Genomic DNA, 20,000 nt, shown 5'->3' with positions numbered 1-20,000 from the left:
ATATGGTGGGCTGCTGCCCTCATTCTACTAATACTTTATTATTCTGTCTCTGAGGTCACTGTATTTTAGAGCGGAGTGTGGAATACATTCATTTTTGACGTTGTGCTATCTTGGGCACATAGTGGTGATGCAGGGGGTATGGAAACATATTGGTTACCTTAGAATTTATACATGCTGTATTTTTTCTGTAGGGAAATAGAGATAGTAAGAACAGAATTAGTGAATATCATGTCATAATAAATATGATAGGTAGAAGGTTTTAATTAAACATTTACAGTCAAGCATTTTGGTGCATTCTTTTTGTCTGGTGGGAGCAGAAGGATTTGATGTAGCATAAAAAAGTCAGGGGAGTAAATAACTACTTCAGTATTCATGACAGATCATAGGTAAAATAAGGCTGATAAGGATGTACTTGTAGAAACACTTAGTGGCTATTTTGGATCATTATATCTATAATATTTATTTTCTGAACTGTTGAATTGTATATGTTTTAAAACATTACTATTACTGATCAACATAAATAGATAATTTATTCTATATGAAAAGGGAATTAAGCAATATTGAAGGGTCCATATTCCCATAAAATTGAGTTCTTCATTCTTTTTTTTTACTCAGTGACTGTACTTTGCTTTGTGCAGTATCCTTGGTCATCTGCTCATTGTTTACAAGTGCTGCAGTGCTGGGCCTTCCCTTATGTGAGCTGGTATCAGTCAATCATTCATGACTCTCCTCATCCAATAGAATAAAAAAGTTCTTTAAACAAAACTCAATCAGTTTAATAATAAAAGAAATATTTTGGTCTCTGTCAATAAAAGTAGAAATAGACAAGAGCTGATGCTGCATAGGTGTATGTGAACTCTGTATATTAACAGATGTACTCCCACTTTCCACTGAAAATCCCAAAATGACTTTAGTAAATGGATACTATCTTGTAAATTCGAATTCAATATTAAAACATAGGGCTGCAAAAATGGGTCACTCAGATGCCCAACTTTTTCCAGATGTCCCCACTTGGAATACAATAGGTCCCCGGGCTGTTTAAGATTTTATGTATTTTTGGAACGCAGTAAAAGAGAAGGCCTGAGGGCATGTACTTCTCTGAAATAATCTGCATGTCTGTCTATGACTGTTTACAAGAGTAGCTATAATTGTGCATTATTCTGTTGCAAAGGTTTAGATGGCAAGGTCATTTGTTAACTATTGTTTTCTAAGGGATTGTAACACATTTGCAAAAAACATGCCTTTTGAAGATTGCCACAATATTACTATCATTATCTACAGGCTTAAAAATGGGATTACTATCCTGTGACAACATTTGCAATGCAAGCCAGTCTTGTTTATTCAGATTGTAAACCACCTTACATCTCTGACACTTTAAAACCTGCTTAATGATTTCTGTTCTTACAACTTCAGAATATATTGAAATATATTGATATAGCAAGAAATGAGGCAGCTTGAAAACTTGCATTGAATATTAAATTGTCAGCCAATTCATATAAGTTGTGACAAAGTAATATTTCAAATGCAACTGTCTAGTAAAATACCACATTGAGAATAATTTCTGAAAGACAGAGTCCAGATATAGGTATAAAGTTCAGCCCTTTGTTCAGCAAGTTAAATGCATCAAAACACAAATAGTCAAGTATTATTGTAATTGAGTTAGTGGGGTTTTCACTGATAAACACAGGTTATTTGTTTGTATTACTCCTGAAATGTTTGCGTCTTCTGACAAAATGTGGAGTGTTTTTAGTGCTGTTTTTATTAAGCATTCATGTAACAATCATGATTTGTTCTTGAATGTTTCTAATATTTCATCACAAAGAAGAAATGATGTATATTTTTACATTTAAAATGTAATGCCATATATCCTAATGGCATTAATAATGAATTTCATTGCAGATATTCATTTTGACATTTAATGTGCATATTCAGTGGATTTTGTACCTCCTCTCTACCTTCATTTTTTCCTACTGGTTGATAGTTGACTTAGTATTGCTATAATCTGAATGTCTGGAAATACTTTGATTTAACCAAGTCGACAGCAAGCTGATGTGATGCTATAACTTGAATATTTGTACATATTTTGATTTACCCAAGAAGGCAGTATGCTGAGGAGACAGTACATTTAAGGTTATGAAACAAAGTTGAGTTTTACTTCTTATTTGGCTCCAAACAGTGATTGCTCTATGAGAGGGTAGTAGAATGTTTTGAAGTCTGGTATACAGTGCTGTGCAACCTCTATTTACATATCTGGTATCATGTGGGGGCAGTTGTGAACTATCCTTGAGGTGTACTCCAATATTATGGACTAATGGCCTGAACTTACTATCTTATTTCATTAGGAGCCATTGAAATGCACTAGATTCGGAGGCAAGACCAGTGATTTATGCATCTAGGGCATCATGCTGTATGAAGGAATGACTGGTTTATTAATCTGTAAAGAATCAAATAATTTGCAGATAATACATAGTTTATTCAAGACAATGGCTAAGATACAGTTTGCAGCCTCTCTCAGACCATTTTAAATTAATTTTAATCTGTATATGTTTTATATTTATAAAAACGTATCAGATAGTTTTCCCAATCTTAAATGGCAATCAGCTTCCTTTACCAGCTGTTTTAACAGTAGGGTTATCCAAAGCTAGTTTCTTTGTTCATCTAACTCTGCCCTTGTGAGTTCAAACACAATATTATAATTTAAATCAACCTTATTCATTATTACATTATGTAACATAGTATTTTCAAAAATTTAACCAGGTGGTGATAAGAAAGAACAAAACTAGAACTATGTTTGAAACTGTTGCCCATTACAGGTATAGTGTATGCCATATTACTATTTCAAAAGGAAAACATAACGAATTAATATCTTACAAAACCTTTTGAATGTTGTAATATGCAGAATAATTCAAAGTCCTTCACCTTAACAGTGGGAATAAATGTTAAGCTTTCAGAAACCCCATATTTTTGATAAACTGTAAACTGACAAAAAGAAACGGGCGTCTATGTCATATCATCGAATGGCCGCATTGACGAATGTCATCTTATGAACAATGCAGGCCAACAAACTGTTCTGACTGAGATCACATTATGATAGGGATCAGGAAATTTGCCCTTTCCCCACTGTAGTGTGATCTCAGAGTTGGTATATATAATTAGCAGGGGAGTGCAGCCCCCTACATGGGATGCTTAACAGACTGCATTGTCAATGAGATGACATTTGACAATGTGGCCATTCGACGATATGATATACACCTGAGGAAATCATCACAGCATTGTCTCCAAAGCCTGTTTAATTTCACATTCATTTTTTTTTAAATTACAGCCTTTCTTTCCTTGCTTCACCTCTCCCTTTAGAACTCCTCAATTTTAGTGTGGCCTTGTCTCTTGGAGAAGAAGAACATTCTCAAAAGTTATCTTTTAAAACTTCAGAAAACTCTGAAATTGCATTGCATATGAATATGGTCTGAGCATACAAGCTGTTTCATGAAAGTGCTTTCAGTATTAACTGATACCAGTTTTTGCAAGGATTGCTAAAATTTGTTTTGAAGAGAAAATATTTCAAATTTAATGAGGACTGTTACACTTCTTGAAGGAGCATCAATGGATGTAGTATAGTTCCCAATTATGCCAACTTAAGTGTGTCATGGCTTAAAGAACAATTTATTTTGGAGAAAGAATGTAACCATTTGGAGATTCTTTCTTTTTTTTTTTTTTTTGCAAATTGGCTTCACCTTATTGACATTTGCTGTGTATATGGCAGCGCACAGAAGATATTATTTCTGAGTCTACTAAATAGGTTAAAGCAAATGCACTTGACTTTTGGTTTATTTTAAGAGTAGCTTAAGTAAAATAGATTTTCTTGATTGAAATTTAAGTGCTGAATGTGAATGTTTTCTAAATATTAAGAGTTATGTTACGTTATATGTGTCTCAAAACTAATATTTTTCACTTGCACATCCTTAAAAACTTATTGAATCAATTCCCCGTGATCAGTTTATGAAGTATAATGAAACTGAAGCTGTCTGACATAATATTTTGTGACTTTTCAAACTGTGAGGGAAGTACTTTTGCTGAGAGCTTACAATGCTACATAATTATATAACAATGTCATTCATATGGCAGGTGTGAATGCCAAAGTTATTGAGCTAAGCCTTAAAATTTAGACAAGAAAGAAACTCAATAATGCTTTCATTGAATTTAATGATAAAGTGAGTAGAGTAGATGGCAAAAACTGTAACAACTGAAAATATTTTTAAATGACAAAAAGCAGATGATTGTTTAGAATTAAAGCCAAGTGTATCTTCTATAAGAGCTAAAAGATTAAAAGACATACTAGGAAAAAGGAAGTTATGTACTCACCATAATGTTCCATGTGAGTTGTTCATCTCACTTTCATTCTCACTGAGGGGTTCAGAGCTGACTTGGCCAGATGCTAATGCTTGGGGTCTTCAACCACCTCATGGCCTACTCCCTATCCCATGATGCACTGGTGCTTCCCTCAGATCTTGTTGCTGCCAACTAACTGACTAGATAAATTCTCCCCAAAAAAAATTAGTATCCAAGGATACACTAGATGAGGGCTAAAGACAACCCAACGTGTTTCAACTTCTCAACCCACAAGACACTGGTAGGGGGTTGGAGGGTGGGACGTAAGAATGAAGTTGAGATGAACAACTCACATGGAATGTTATGGTGAGTACATGACTTCTTTATGTGAAGTCGTTCTATCTCGCCTTCATCCTCACTGATGGGTTAGCGTCCCAAGCATCATCTTTCTCAGGTGGCTCACAGGAGTATATTCCTCAGGACAGTGGAACCAAAGGAGGCCCTGTCCTTGGAGGCCTTGTCCAATTTGTAATGATTGATAAAGGTATAATGTCTAGACCATGTGGCTGCTGCACAAATGGAGTCTATTAGTAGTTTGTCCAGAAAAGCTGAAGTTGTGGAAACAGCTCTAGTTGAATGGGCCTTTTTGTATGTAATGGTGAATGGACAGAATTGTATGTAAAAGAGATGCAATCTGATAACCATTTTGACAAGGTGTTTTTTACCACTGGAGCACCTTTCTTTGAGTCTGAAAATGAAACAAAGAGCTGTTCTGATTTTCTGAAGTCCTTAGTCCTGTGTAAATAGGATCGAAGCTGCCTGTGGCTGTCCAGTGCAGCGTATCTTCCATCTTATTAGAATAATTAGGGGAAAAAACAGGTAATTCTATAGTCTGACTGAGATTTGTCTCTGAACATACCTTAGGTAAAAATGATGGATTTGTCCTAAGACAAACTCTGTCATTATGAAATATTAAATATGTAGCTTTTAGGGACAAGGCATGTAACTCTGAAACCCTCTGAGCTGATGTAATAACTACTAGAAAAATGTTTTTCCATGATAGATATTTCAGGTCACAAGATGAGGCCAGTTTGAATGGGGTAAAATGATACGAGAAAGGACAAAATTTAGATTTCATGGTGTAACTGGGTCTCAAATGGTGAGTCTGTGGGACATGATATTAGACACCTGATCACCAAGGTGAAAGTTAGAGATTGCTGCTAACTGAACCCTAATGGTTGCAGCAGCTGCTCCTTAATTGAAAAGTTTGGTTAAAAACTCTAAAATGGATTAAACTGGGGCTAGATATGGGTTAATATTGTTCTGAGGTGCCCATATAGTAAATCTTTTCCATTTACTAAGGTATAGCTTCCTGATAGATGATTTATAGGAGAATATTATAATGTGCTGAGCTGCAGCTGAGAGATTTTGAAACCTGGCTATTCTGAGAACTCGAGCAGCCAAGCTGTCAATTTGAGGTTGTGAAGTGTGGAATGAAGAACCCCTGATGAATGAGTGAGAAGATCTAGAACTGGGTCTAGGATCCAAGGTTCTTCCAATAGATGAGGCTAAAGAAAGAGGAACCAAATCTGATGAGTGCAGTAAGGGGCTATTAGAATAATGGTCCTTCCCAGAGTCTTTGCTTTCTGTAAAACTTTGGGTATCAGTGAAAAAGGTGGAAATGCATAAAGGAGATCTGGGGGCAAACTGTGTACAAGCCCGTCCCTTGAGGAATCTCCCATAGGGGAGATTAGGGCAAAATAACTGCTGCATTTCGTGTTCATTAGGGTTGCAAAGAGGTCGCAGCAAGGCTGGCCCCATATGTCGAATATCCTTTCTGCCACTTCTTGTTTCAGGGACCACTCATGAGGCAATAGAATTGCTCTGCTCAATTTGTCTGCTATCACATTGGACTTCCCCAGGATGTGTGTTGCTATTAGAAAGCGCTGGGTGGAAATTGCCCATTGCCATACTCTCAGGGCCTCTCGACATAGGTTCATAGGTGTGTACTAGGCTAAGTCGACCAGGTTGAGTCATAGGGATAAGATCTGGTTCCTCCTTGTTTGTTTATGTACCAGAACACTGACATGTTGTCCGTCTGAATTGCAATAGTTCCTGGAGGCAGGGAGTCTTGAAAGGACTGCCATGCTAGAAGTACTGCTCTCATCTCTAGGACATTGATATGCAGATAAGTCTCATGTTGTTTCTACATGCCTTGGGCTGTTCTTCCCAGATAATCCCCCCACACCCTATCAGGGAGGCATCCGTTGTCACAGTGGCAATGGGAGCAGGTAGAACAAAGGGGCAACCTATTGTTACTTGATGAGATGTCAGCCACCAGCGAAGGTCATTCTTGCATGAGTTCATTATCAGGATTTGATGAGACATTGGAAGTTCCTGAAAGGAACATTGTGTGAACAGAAGCCATTGTAGTATACACATGTGCATTTAACCTAAAGGAATCACAATGAGTGCTGCTGCCATTGTCCCCAATAATTTGAGCACCATTGAAGCTGGGGCTTTTTCTTTTGCTAGAAGAACTAGAACCTGTTTCCGTAAAACACAAACCCTTTCCAGTGGAAGTTTTACATTTATGGAAATGGTATCTATATCTGTTCCTATAAAGAAGGTACATTTGGATGGCGATAAGGCAGATTTCTCTGAGGTTATGGTAATCCCCAACTAACTGCAGAGGTTTAAGGTTGTGTCCCTTGTTAGTATGAATTGATGCCTGGTGGTGGCGGTGAGGAGTCAATCTTCTAGGTAGGTATGGAAACACCTGGAATCCTAAATGTCTCAGGTGAGCCGTAACTACTGCCATGCATTTGGTGAACACTCTGGGGGCTGTAGTGGGACCAAAGGGCAGAGCTCAAAACTGGTAGTGACTGGCTCCCAGAGGAAAGTGCAGATGATCTCTGGATAGCCTAGCCATTTTGATGTGGTAGTACGCAACCTGGAGATCTATCAAGCACATCCAATTGTCTTTCCCGAGAAAGGGAACTATCGACTGTAGCATGACCATCTGAAACTTTGTCTTTTTCACAGATTTGTTTAGTCTGCTGAGGTCTAAAATGGGTCTCCAGTTCCCTGTTTTATTTGGAACTAAAAAGAACCTTGAGTAAGTTCTGGATCCTCTCTGGTCTGCCGGGGCTGGTTGGATGACTCTTTTTTCTAGCAACCTTTGAATCTCTATGGTTGCTTGTTCCCTGTGACTGAGTAGGGCATCAGGGATTTTTCTTACAAGGGGTGGAGGGGTAGCAAAGGGAATGGAGTATCCTCTGGATATTATGCTTTGTACCCAGTGATCTTTTGTTATGTTTTGCCAGGGGTCTGGGTACAGAGATAAGCATACCCCAACTGCCTCCAGAGAAGGGCAGGCAGGCTTTCTTTCAGGAATGGTGATAGGGCTTTCCAAAGAGCTGATCTCTGCTGCCTTGATTTTGCAGACCCCCTCTGCCACGCGGCTGGTGTCTTCCATTATTACGCCCTCCTCTGTCTCTAGAGGGGGGCTCACCATGAGTGTCCTGGAAAGCTCCTTGAGTTTTATGTAACCATGTTTTCCCTCCCTTCTGACCTTTGGGGTAAGGTCTGGTAGGTGTGGGATAAGGGACTCCAACAGCAGACAGTCTTTCTACCCTGCTCACTCCTGGTAAGTGTTTCCCTCATTTTGGGTCCAAACAGGGAGGAGCCATCAAAAGGGGTGTTCACAAAGGATGAATTAAAGGGCTCCACAAAGGAACATAAGCACATCCAGGAATGTCTCCTAAGAGCAATTCTTGTCCCCGCTGCCCTGCTCATTCCATCAGCTGCATACGAAATCAGATGCATGGAAGAGTTTACAAGGGAATTTAGGGTAGCAAGCTTAGTAGTTACTTCATCTGAAACTCCTGCAGCTTCTGCACCCTGTAGAGTATCTTCCAGCTCTTTAAGGAGATCTCTGTGCAGTCTAGTAAAATGTGTGAAATAGTTCAGGAATCGAAGGTCGCTGAACTAAACATGCACTTATCATATCTGTCCGTGATCCTACAATCCCTGTTAGGAGGATGAACAGATGTAGAGGTCTCTGACCACTTTTTCTTGGTGGCTGCCACCACCACTATAGCATCAATGGGTACTCTTTTGGTTAGGAAAGCCTTGTCCTGGGGGGAAGTCAAAAATTTGCTAGGCCTCCGAGGGACAGGTTCCATGGTATCCGGGGACTCCCACACCTTTTGAGAGATGAGTTCCATCAGCTCATCAAAAGGAGGAGATACCAAAGAGGTGGAGGGTTGAGACCTGAAAGCCTTCAGGAGAACTGACTCATCATCAGTAGGGTTAATGGGCTTCCAGCCAGCCTCTGAGAATTTCCAAGATATCTAAGAATGAGATGTCATCAAAGGGGGACTCTGGGGACCCTTAGTATCTGATGTGACAGATTCCTGTGACAAATTATTGTGGGGAGGGAGTTCAGATGCATCCTCTTGCAAAGTCTCTTTCTGGGAACCTCTTTAGTGGGAGCTTCTGGTGAGGTCTTGGAAGAGCAGGGCTCACTCAATGGGGTGACCTGAGGCTCTGGGTCTCTATGCTTTTGAGGGACCAGTGAAGCAGAGGTAGACACAGGCACTTTGGAGGACAGGGTTGCTGGTTCTGATGATGTGGCAACCTGAGGAGACGATACTCTCCTCCTTGCATCAAAAGCCCCCTGGCTCCAATGATAGGAAACCCCTGGATCTGAGGAAGCAGGTGATCTCCCCGGCACCAAAGCAGAGGGATGCGAGCCCAAGGTAGGAGCCGAGCTCAGCTGTGCTGAAGCCCTGAGAGGTAAAGTCAGAGCCAAGAGGTCGGTTCAACTATCCTCCCCAGACCCGACCTGCGAGTGTTGGCTCCTAGACTCCACGGTCGACACAGAGAAAGTCAGAGTAGTCGGAACCAACAGGCCTGGAGCAGATGTTGGCTCCGACGGATCCACGATAATCAGCTCCAAATAATCTGGCTCCAAAACCTTGAGTCAGATCAGAGAAGGAACAGTAGTAATGGACAGGGTCTCAGTCAGGCCCAAAGCCCTAAGGGTCAGCCCCGACAAAATCTTAGCTAGTGCCAGTGTCTGCAGAAGCCTCTGCACCACACAGTCCACATCCTTATCAGACAGTCTTGAGAACCAAGAAGAGGCTATGGAAGAAGCCACTGACTGTAAAATAAGAGACTTAAGGGTAGGAGATAATGGCTCCAGAACTGTGGACTGGCTCTTACCAACAAGCACAATCGTCAGCTCCAAAACTTGTGGCGCCAAGCTAGATGGTCTGTCCAATTTTTTTGTAGTCGATGAGCTTGTCTTCGGCTCTGATCCACAAGAAGACTTGGAAGATTTTGAATGCTTGTCTTGGGTCTTGCCCTTATCTAATGAATCCTGAAAGGAAGACTTAACCAGTCCTTCAGCTATCAGTTTACTTTTTCTCTCATGCAGCACCCTAGTACTGAATGAGTGGCATATGGAACACTTTTCTTGGAGGTGAACCTCCCCCAAGCACCATACACAGTCCAAGTGTCCATCAGTGATGGACATCTTCTGACCACACTTAGGGCATTTTTTGAAAACCGACTTAGATTTCTCTTGAGACATAGCAACAATCCTACAAATATAATAATCACACTATAAACAATCCTTAAAGCCTTCTAATTTAAACAGGCTATATTTTAAAGAAGACATAGCCCTAAATAAAAAACAGGCTCACAAAAAAAACTATATCTAAGCCTTTTTACTAATAATAATAAACACACCACACACAGGTATATTTGTATATAAGTGAAAGCTATAACTATCAAAGTTTAGAATAAATGGGAAAAGGGAGTTAAATTAAGTCTAATAAAAAACGCCCACAAAAGAGAGAGCGAGAGAAAGGTATGTTGCCTATAATTCTCTAAAACTAACTAACTTGGTTAGACTAGCCCTTAACAACTATATAAAAGAAGAAATATTTAGAAAAAAGATATTAAACATGAGAAAAATACTTATATTCATTGGCCAGAGCTGGTGAAATGCCCGATCTGTTGCAGCTGCAAACAAGATCTGAGGGAAGTACCAATGCATCATGAGATAGGGAGTAGGCCATGAGCTGGTTGAAGACCTCGAGCTTTAGCATCTGGCCGAGTCAGAGACGAGGATCAGCTCTGAACCCATCAGTGAGAATGAAGGCGAGATAGAACAACTGCACATTAACGATTTTCTTTAAAGGAACAGACTAATCAAAACAGTTGCAGAAAAAGGTTTCAGAAAATACAACTGTACTGTGTGTAAATATGAATAGGAAGATAATTAATGTGCAAGTTCTCCTAGGGGTAAAGTAAGGAAATGCTAATGCATTACAACTCCTGTTGTGTATGTATTACTACACCTAGGTAGTACAATGTATATGGTAATTATTTATTTATTTTCATTTGTTGACCGGGAATGTCCGACTGGACGCAGGCCCATTTTCAGCGGAGGCCCGGGGAGAAAAGCTCCACAAATTAAAATATTACAGACATAGTTACAGATGAAGAATCCTAGCAATTAAAATATTACAAACATAGTTACAGATGAAGAACATAGTACATTCAGTACATAACTAGCATCTGTTCTATCCACAAAGTCATAGCAGATATTAACAATTGTTACAATAAGAAGTTACTGCCATATAATAAGTAGATAGGCATGGAAGTATCAGAGCTTGCTGTAATCAAAGGTAGTTTGTGGGGTGGAAGAGAGGTAGCGGGTAGATGGAGTGGGAGAAGTTAGAGGGGAGAGTTACAAGGGCATAGCCAGCATGTTTTTAGGTGCGCTTTAAGTAAAGCTTTGAAGTGGGTGCATGATGGTAGAGAGGTTATTGTGTGTGTGTGGGGGGTTAATAACTAGTAGGGTTCTGAGATTTAGAATTTGTGAGCATTTATGGGATATTCCCCATAAATAAATGAATGAATGTATTAGTTAGTAATAATTGCATAAAATCTCATGGACGTTCATAACAAATGTTTAAAGTAGGGAAACTGGAACATGTACAAGTTAAAAAGTGAACAGTACAAGTGCTCAAGTGCAAAGGGCTCAAAAGCCATGAACTTGAATGCCTTGTAGCTCTTGCAGGCTGCAGCTTGTACATGAACTTCAATATGAGTTTGGGCAAGGAGACATAGGGAGGGAGGGAATGGAAGGGGGATTTTAAGGTTAGGGAATGGGATTTTAGGTTTAGGGAACAGGAAGGCAGTTTTATGGTTAGGACATTGGGAAGGGAGTTTTAGGGTAAGGGAGTGATCTGGAACTTTACAGTTAGGGGAGGAGGAATAGACATATAGGGTAAAGGAATGAGAACTCAGGTGGGGAACTGGTCTTAGAGTTTAGGTTCTGATAGGGCTATATTAAAATGTCAGGTGTTGGGAGGGCTATGCAAAACTGGGAGAGTGAGCTAATGGGTACTACCATACAAGCACCTGTAAAATAACCTGTTAAGAAGGGGGCCCAACCATTACTTTTCCCTGAATCAGAAAGAAGAATATCAAATGTATAAGCTAAATAGTTTTAAGCCAAATGGTTGAAAGTCCTTTTAGTGTACTGTCTTTCTGAGAAAATATTGACATGGCTTATAGAAATTAAATAGTAATTCAATATATGTAAAATCTATGTGTCTTTACCAGTTTAACTCAATTGCACAATTAACCAACGGCATTGTGTTTAGAAAATATGTGTGTGTGTGTGTGTGTGTGTGTGTGTGTGTGTGTGTGTGTGTGTGTGTGTGTGTGTGTGTGTGTGTGTGTGTGTGTGTGTGTGTGTGTGTGTTTGATATTTATATACAGATGAATAGATAGCAAAACAGTAATTATTCGTTTTGAGAAGGGTGTTATGAGCCCAAAACACTAAGGTACTTATTAATCTAATAAATCCCCCTTTGACAAGCTGGAATGTTGTTGTTTGTCTTTCAGCTTTTTCCCGGTAAGGAGTCGCCACAGCGGAACTCCGGTCCGCTAATGATTGGCAGTAGATTTTTACGAAACGTCGAGGTGCCAGCTCGACACCCAACCTTCAATGAAGGTACACCCATTTACGCACGCATATCTTTCGAATACTACCCAACCACAGGGAGGACATGCAGACTCCACATATATTTTAATATTTGTATTCTATTTGTTACCACACTTGATGCTTGAGATTACTGTTTACTGATTTCTGCTTAGCAGAACCAGAAGGTCTTATCTAAAAATCAGTTTGTCATGTGTACTTTGGTTACTGGAAGTATGGTAGTCAAACTAATCAGAAAAGGCCCTTGATTCTTCAGAATGGACTTAGAATGAGACTGTTATCTAAATCTACATTTTGTTTTTGATTGTTTCTAAGGAAACCATTGTTTACCAGTGTTGTAAAGGTCTCCTATTTAAATTTACTTGTTGTGTCTTCTTTGTTTGTTTAAATAGTCACCCAAGAAAAATGTCACCGTTTCAGCACTGCCTTATATTCTTGTGAGAGGTTGATTGCACAAAATGCCACTTCATGCATCTAACGTAATTCAGTACTTCTTTTTGTATCTGTGCTTCCAGATAATATACTTCACTAATCAGTACTATCTTTTTGCCAATCCTTCCATTAGTCTGCTTTGAACTTATCACTCACTCACTTACTTTAAAGTGAAGGTCTTTTGATAATCAAAACCCTCTAAGCCCTCTGCCCCCCCCCTTCTTAAATATGCAATGTTCTCAAGTGCCATTTATTGCTTCAGGCTGCTTTGCTCCATCTGAAACTCTGGACAAGTGGTTTTACTAATTCACTCTAGTAAGTAAAGAAATTGTTGACACTTAGCTGTCTATAGGAATGAGATTATTAATAGCAAAGCCATTTTTATAAATATTGATTTGTATTAAGATCCATCCACTCCCCCCAATGGAAAGTTTATGTTTTTTTATTTATAATTATTTTTTTTAACATTGTGACAAATCAGTAGCACATCCAGAACCAAAGTGACAGGTAATAAAGTCAGACAGCTATCACACTGCTATCAGCTAAGTCCCATGCAGTCCAAGATGACCAAAGAATATCATTCCTATTGCTGTATTTGGTTTTCTTTCCAAAGTGGAAGAGTAGTTAGTTAATGTTGTCTGACCATCTTCTACAGAAAACTTTGTTCGCTACCTACCACCATGGAAACATTCTTAGCCCCCAATCTCTCTTAAGTATGTGTTCTTACTTCTGAATCTTCAAATCTCAGGTATAAGAACAATTACCTGATCCATTTCCATATTCAGACTCAGAATCATGTAATTTGCAGGTCTGTGACTCAGAGTATATTGTTCATTTCCACTCACACTGAGTCGTTCCTAAGACATGCAGGACCATAAAAGAGTTTCTACCTCATGAATGTAACTTCAGGCTTTTATAACAGAAACTATAATTTCTGTCACAAGGATTGCTAAATACCATGTGTGTGGAACAGTCTGCATGTGTAGTGTGACAGTGCTGTAGAGGAACAAGATACCATGGCCTGTAGGAGTGACCTATAACAGCAATATACTCAAATGCATAGGAGGGAAATAAAGCAGCAAGTGTGGAACTCATAGTAATATAATAATGAAGAGGAAGACAATGTGCCAACAACAGTTAACAGCTAGTTGTAGTTGATGGTGCTTTTCTTGTCACTCATCTATGTAATTACTGCTGTTGCTCTGTTACAGACTCCATTGTGAGTTGTTCATTATTCAGTATCCATCTAACTGTGATACATTAACTCGTGGTGTTCCCAAACATGATTTTATTAGGTTCCCTATTATATGATCGAAGACGCATTCTTTCGAATGCATCTTGATCGAACTTGAAAGCACGAAACGGCATATAAGCAAATTCTTTCCCTGGGAAAGAAATCGCTTAGCCACCTTCGTCATTTTGCCATTTTCATCACTGTAGTGTGATCTTGGAGTTGGTATATTTAAGTAGGGGGTGTCTGGGGTGCACAGCCCCCCACATTGGGAAGTGTGGAGACTTTATGTAATGTTTTAAAGTTTAGTTTTTTTTTTTTTTTTTTCTTTTTTTGGAAAAAAATCGCTGTTCTAAGTGTTCAAGATTGTAAGCTTTCGCTTACATGGGGTCAATAAATCAGCATTTGCATTTTTAAGCATTCGCTGATTCAATATAGACCCTTTTATTATTATACAGAGTACGGTCATCACAAAAGAAGCATTATACTTAAATTGGAAAGATACAAAATGGAGTACAAATCATTATATTTAATATAAAAGATGTCTGCATCACTGCATGATACAGATGCACATGGAAGTGCATTGGTGGAAACAGTATATTTACTGACTGCCATGCTAGCATGTCATGAGTTTCATTTTAGGCTTTTTACTAAACCTTGTGTCTTGCTGTCACACTGTACACTAATATCTCTGAGTTTCTGTGTTTGCAGCTAGTATTCCAACATAGTAGTAGATAAACAGGGCTGAAGTTTGGATCAGGATACACTTTAATAAATACAATAAAAACAATAAAAAGTTGGTAAGTGCTTTCGCGGCACTTCCACTTCTTCAGGCCATAAAAAACAATACTCATTTAAAATCATTAAATACAACTCATTTACCAACCAGATGCATAAAGCCTAATCACATTATCTCTTAATGATGCAAAACTCTCTTTTTTAGAGCAGGCTTTAAAGACACAGCATTATTAAGACCTAGGTGAACACTCGCCCTCAAATCCAATATCCGTCTTAACTCGATGTACTGGAAAATCCTATTTTCTTGATGTACTGGAAAATATTAGAGTTCAACCAAACACCCTAATAATGGGCGATTTCAACTACCCCACCATTAACTGGAAAAATTACTCATGTACCAACTCCTTTGATCAACGCTTTCTGAAATTCATAAACTCCAATGCCCTGGATCAACTTATCCACATCCCCACTAGGGGCAACAATATCCTAGACCTAGTCATTACCGACACAAGTGACCGGTGTTCCACACCTGAAGTCAACGCCTCATTGCTCAGTTGTACAGTTTGTTGATTATCTACAAAACATCACCACTTTTCTTTCATTTTACTATGTACTATTCTACGGATAGTATTGACTTCCTGGATACATCTGTCATTAAGGTTGAATTAGATTCATTATCAACTATAATGCATAGGAAACCTTGCAGGAAAAATAATATCCTATGTAATACAAGTATGCATCCTAGGCATATTCCCAGAAATGTAGTTAAGAACCAGGTTCTTAGGGTAATGTGGCTGCATACTGATGAAGTATCCTTAGAGAAAGCATTGGACACCTTACAAGTTGAACTGTTAGAACGTGGTTATAAGACAGAAGTTATAGAACGGGCCATAGAAGAAGCTAGCGGTAGTAAGGTTAAGCCATACTTTTCTGAAAAGTTGGAACAACGGGTAGAGGAAATGCAAATCCATGAGGGGAGTGATGTGAGCAGAGTTACTTTGACACATTCTAGTAAGATCAACACTATATGTGATATAGTGAAAAAGAATTGGCCAATACTCATGACAGATGAGAGTTTAAGTAAAGTGGTTGGGGAGTTTCCACGATTCATGTTTAAGAATAACAAAACTTTGAAACAACGTTTATGTTATAAACAGACTAGTTATGTTAGGGCATACTCTGACTATAGGGGTACATATGCCTGTCGATCTTGTAAGGCTTGCAAGTACATTTGGTCAGTCATACACCCCAGGACCCTCAAAACAATTGAGTTTTGTTTTTATGCTGACTGTACTGTCAAGAATCTTGTCTACTGGGCACAATGTACTGTATGTGAAAAGTTTTATACTGGGAAAACAAACTGTATATTAAAGGAAAGGGTGCTTGAACATATTAATGATATACATAATAGGAAGCTTACTAATGCAGTGGCTAAACTTGTCCTAGAATTAGGTGCTACCCACCATTTAAATTTGTAGTTCTACAAAAAGTCAATAGTACTATTAGAGAGGGTGACATCGTCAATGAGAAATAGAATATCAAGTTAAGATGGATATTGGATTTGAGGCCAAGTGTTCACCCAGGTCATGATAATGCTGTGTCTTTAAAGCCTGCTCTAAAAAGAAAACACTTGCATCATTAAGAGATGTCACATGATTAGGCTTTATGCATCTGATTGGTAGAGGAGCTGTATCTAATGATTTTAAATGAGTATTGTTTTCTATGGTCTGAAGAAGTAGAAGTGCCGTGAAAGTGCTTACCAATTTTTTATTGTTTTTATTGTTTTTATTAAAGTGTATCCTGATCCAAACTTCAGCCTTGTGGACATCTGTTTATCTACTACTATTACTGATGTTGGATTTATCCTGGTCTTAATATGCTTTTTATTCTATAAATATTAGTATTCCAACATATGGAAAGAAAAATCCACTAGCAAGGGTATGTAATAATTCTAATTTAAACCTAAACAAAGCCAAACATCTGATAGGCACCAGGCTACCACATAGCCTGTAATGGCAGGAGAATGAGTAACTACTGCTTTATTAATAGTAAAGATTTGTACCATATGACACTCAGTAGGGCTGTCAAGTCACAGGCTGTATGAAAGGTTGAACGTCTGTTATTAAGTAGGATAAGAACTGTAGTCAACCCAATAGAGAATGCAGTCTAGGAAGGCACCATAGTTGTCATGAATTTAAGCACAGTAAATCACAATGTATGCCAGTACACAGTGGTTCAGTCATCTGGCATTCACATGGGTGTACTATTCGGCAGCCATGATAGTTGTCAATACAACACATTACAGGATAATCTGCCTGACATCATACAACACTTCTGTGACCCCCTCATATCTGTTGCCACTGCATATCACCATAGGAAAACAAAGTGTCTATACTATTCACTATTACTATTCACTCAGATACCCAACCATAGCAGTGACCGTGAAGTATCTGCAATAGGAAAGTACAACAAGTTACTTTATAAAAGGTAGGATCTACACTGCAGAAGCAAAAGAAGAATTATGCACATAGCAAAATATTCAAGATAACATGGTAGGTAAGCATATCTCTAATTTCATACCAGCTGATTGTACCACTTTTACATCAGAAGTATAACCCCGGCGTGAGTACAGGTGGAGCACAGTATCAGGATAAGGAATGCCTGGGCACTAGAGAACATTCAATGCAACATGCAAACGGAGATCCTACAAGTCAGCATGAAAGTCAGTCTCCCTGGTGTTAAGCTAGATACTGCAAATGCTCTTAATCCAGTCCCTTGCCAGAAACATATCCAGATATGCAGTTGCACATGCTATATCAGAAAAACATGGAATCAGGCTGCAGGACATCATGTGAGCATAGAACAATACAGAATACCATTATCACTATAGCTCACAAATTATTATACTGACCTGAAAAATCTCTAGAAGGTGCAATATAACCTTATAGCATTACAAGAACCCTCAGACCCAGCAACAAAACCCTTCTGTCTGCAACAAAATCAAATAATTCCACTGCTGCACACTGTTTTCTTATCCTGTTACAAAAACTTGAAACGCCATCCCCTTAGAACTAAAACAAACAAAGTTGATTTATTTAAAGCATTACTGAAAAAACACTTATTCAATAGCTAGCTATGCTCCAGCACAGGACAATATATAAATACTACTTATAAAAACTATTCCTCTCTCATATATAGCTAACCTCCAGCTTCAAACTCAGATATGTCTGTTTCTCCCCATCACTATCTCATCTAACATCCCTGTCTCTGTATATTTTGTCTCAAGGTCCACTGCATACTAATATTCTTTACAAAACTTACATACTGACATCCAGAACTGCAACAGCCTCTAGAAACTACAACCTACGTATCCTATCTCACTCCTCATCATACTCCTGAATAGCTCCTATTTTACAGTAGTTAATGGGCACAGCTTCCTAACAATTTCTAATATATCTCTAAACATATATCTCTCTTTCTAGTAATAGTACATATTCAGTTTCTTTACATGCAATATCTGACATTTCAACTATAGATCCTAAGCTGTAGATGCAATTTTAATGTACATACATATCTGATTCACAGTGTAAAATTCCACAATATTTTAATTTATGTTTGAAAAATTAATATCTCCTGTATTTTGTATATATCAAAACTGCACAGGTTTTCTCCCTGTAAAATATAAAACTCCAACTATCTTACTTTATGTATGAATATGCAATGTTCTCTGTACTTTGTAACTATAATAACTGTGAATCTTTGCTCTCTGGACCACTGTTGAAAATAGATGAACTCCAGTCAGACATTTCTGATAAACAAGTAAATAAATAAAATAACACAGACCACAAACAAATTTCAGGAACTGCTAGAAATGATGAGTTAGATGTAGGTGCAAACCACAACAGTCTCTCTAACCTGGAAATTATTTTATGAGGTATTGTGAAACAGCTTCACTTTTTGTGGCATAGTCAGACATAAATAGACAGAGAGAGAGAAAGATAGCTAGAGAGAGAGAGACAGAGACAGAGAGAGAGAGAGAGAAAGAGACAGAGATGGATGGATAGATAGATAGATAGATAGATAGATAGATAGATAGATAGATAGATAGATAGATAGATAGGCAAAACAGACAAATTGACTTGACAGTTAAATGAGTAAGTAGACTAAGAAGGAGAGAAAATTCAGGCATCACAAATTAAATCATTACACGAAGGTAAGTTGTGAAAAGACTTTCAACTACCCCTGTTTCTAAAGAAATTTCCTATAATCTGACCTGATTTATCCCTGTACTGAATGTCTCTATTTTTGTAGGTATGTCCTTATTTTCAGGCTTGATTTATGCCTTCACACAATTTTCTGACTCCCCATCATTACATATGATTATTAAAGCTGTCTAGTACCAAGAAAACCACGTTACATTACTAGTATACTAGTGGCAACAATCATTTAAAGAGAGGACACACATCTTGCATCTCACTTTTTCTGAAGCAAAAATACATGACCATGTATTGTACAGTTTTCCAATGAAGGTTATTAAAGACTATGAATGTTGCACTGTTTTCTTGATGTTGCTTATATTTATGCATCATTTTTGTCATTTTTTTTTTTTAATATTTTTCTGAGTAGTATCCTATCCCACATTTCTACTGGAACAGGGAAGGGTTTGTGTTATTTTTATTCACATTTTATGCTAATTAGATGTGCAGATTTTTAGCTAGATGCATATTTTTTTTCAGTGGACTTTGTTCTTATTTTAAATGTCTGGATGTTGAAAGCTCAAAGATCAAGAAAAGGAATAACCTACAGTTGGAATGAAAAATGTGGAAGCTTTTTCAATATTCTAGAGACTGATGAATGATAAAAGTCAACATCATAAAGTGAAACAAACAGTAGAGATGAATACAAAGAGCAGGGATAATGTGATACTATATGAAAAATGTCTGTTTTATCATTCAAAGGAGGAGAAGGAAAACCCTCTATTAGTGAGGATTTAAGGTCCACATATACAAAGTTTTGAGGTGGGTACTTTGTGTTATGGCAGTTTACTGTTGAGTTTTCTGTGGTGTTTATTGATTTCCCCAACTCCTGATCCCCATGCTGATGTTGGTGCCTTCATGGCACTTTGGACACTAGTGTTTAGTGGCTCCCCACCCCTGATCCCTGCACCAAGTTCATGTTAGGTAGTTACCATGCTAACTACAGCGATGTGGTAGGGCTGAAAGTGATGATCTACACAGCCAAGCAATT

The 20,000-nt window shown here is 38.3% G+C and overlaps 1 protein-coding gene across 1 annotated transcript in view; it reads right to left on the bottom strand.

Annotated features, from left to right (window-relative positions):
• LOC122797833 (extracellular serine/threonine protein kinase FAM20C-like) overlaps positions 1–20,000 on the bottom strand; it is a 719,407-nt gene that overhangs the window by 337,729 nt on the left and 361,678 nt on the right. The gene's annotated exons all lie outside the window — the stretch shown is intronic.

The sequence above is a fragment of the Protopterus annectens genome, chromosome 1.part0 (genome assembly GCF_019279795.1).
Source record: "Protopterus annectens isolate FY-2018-M chromosome 1.part0, PAN1.0, whole genome shotgun sequence".
NCBI classification, from domain to species: domain Eukaryota; kingdom Metazoa; phylum Chordata; order Ceratodontiformes; family Protopteridae; genus Protopterus; species Protopterus annectens.
The sequence above is the reverse complement of the archived record's forward strand: the minus strand, read 5'-3'. Positions and strand labels throughout refer to the sequence as shown.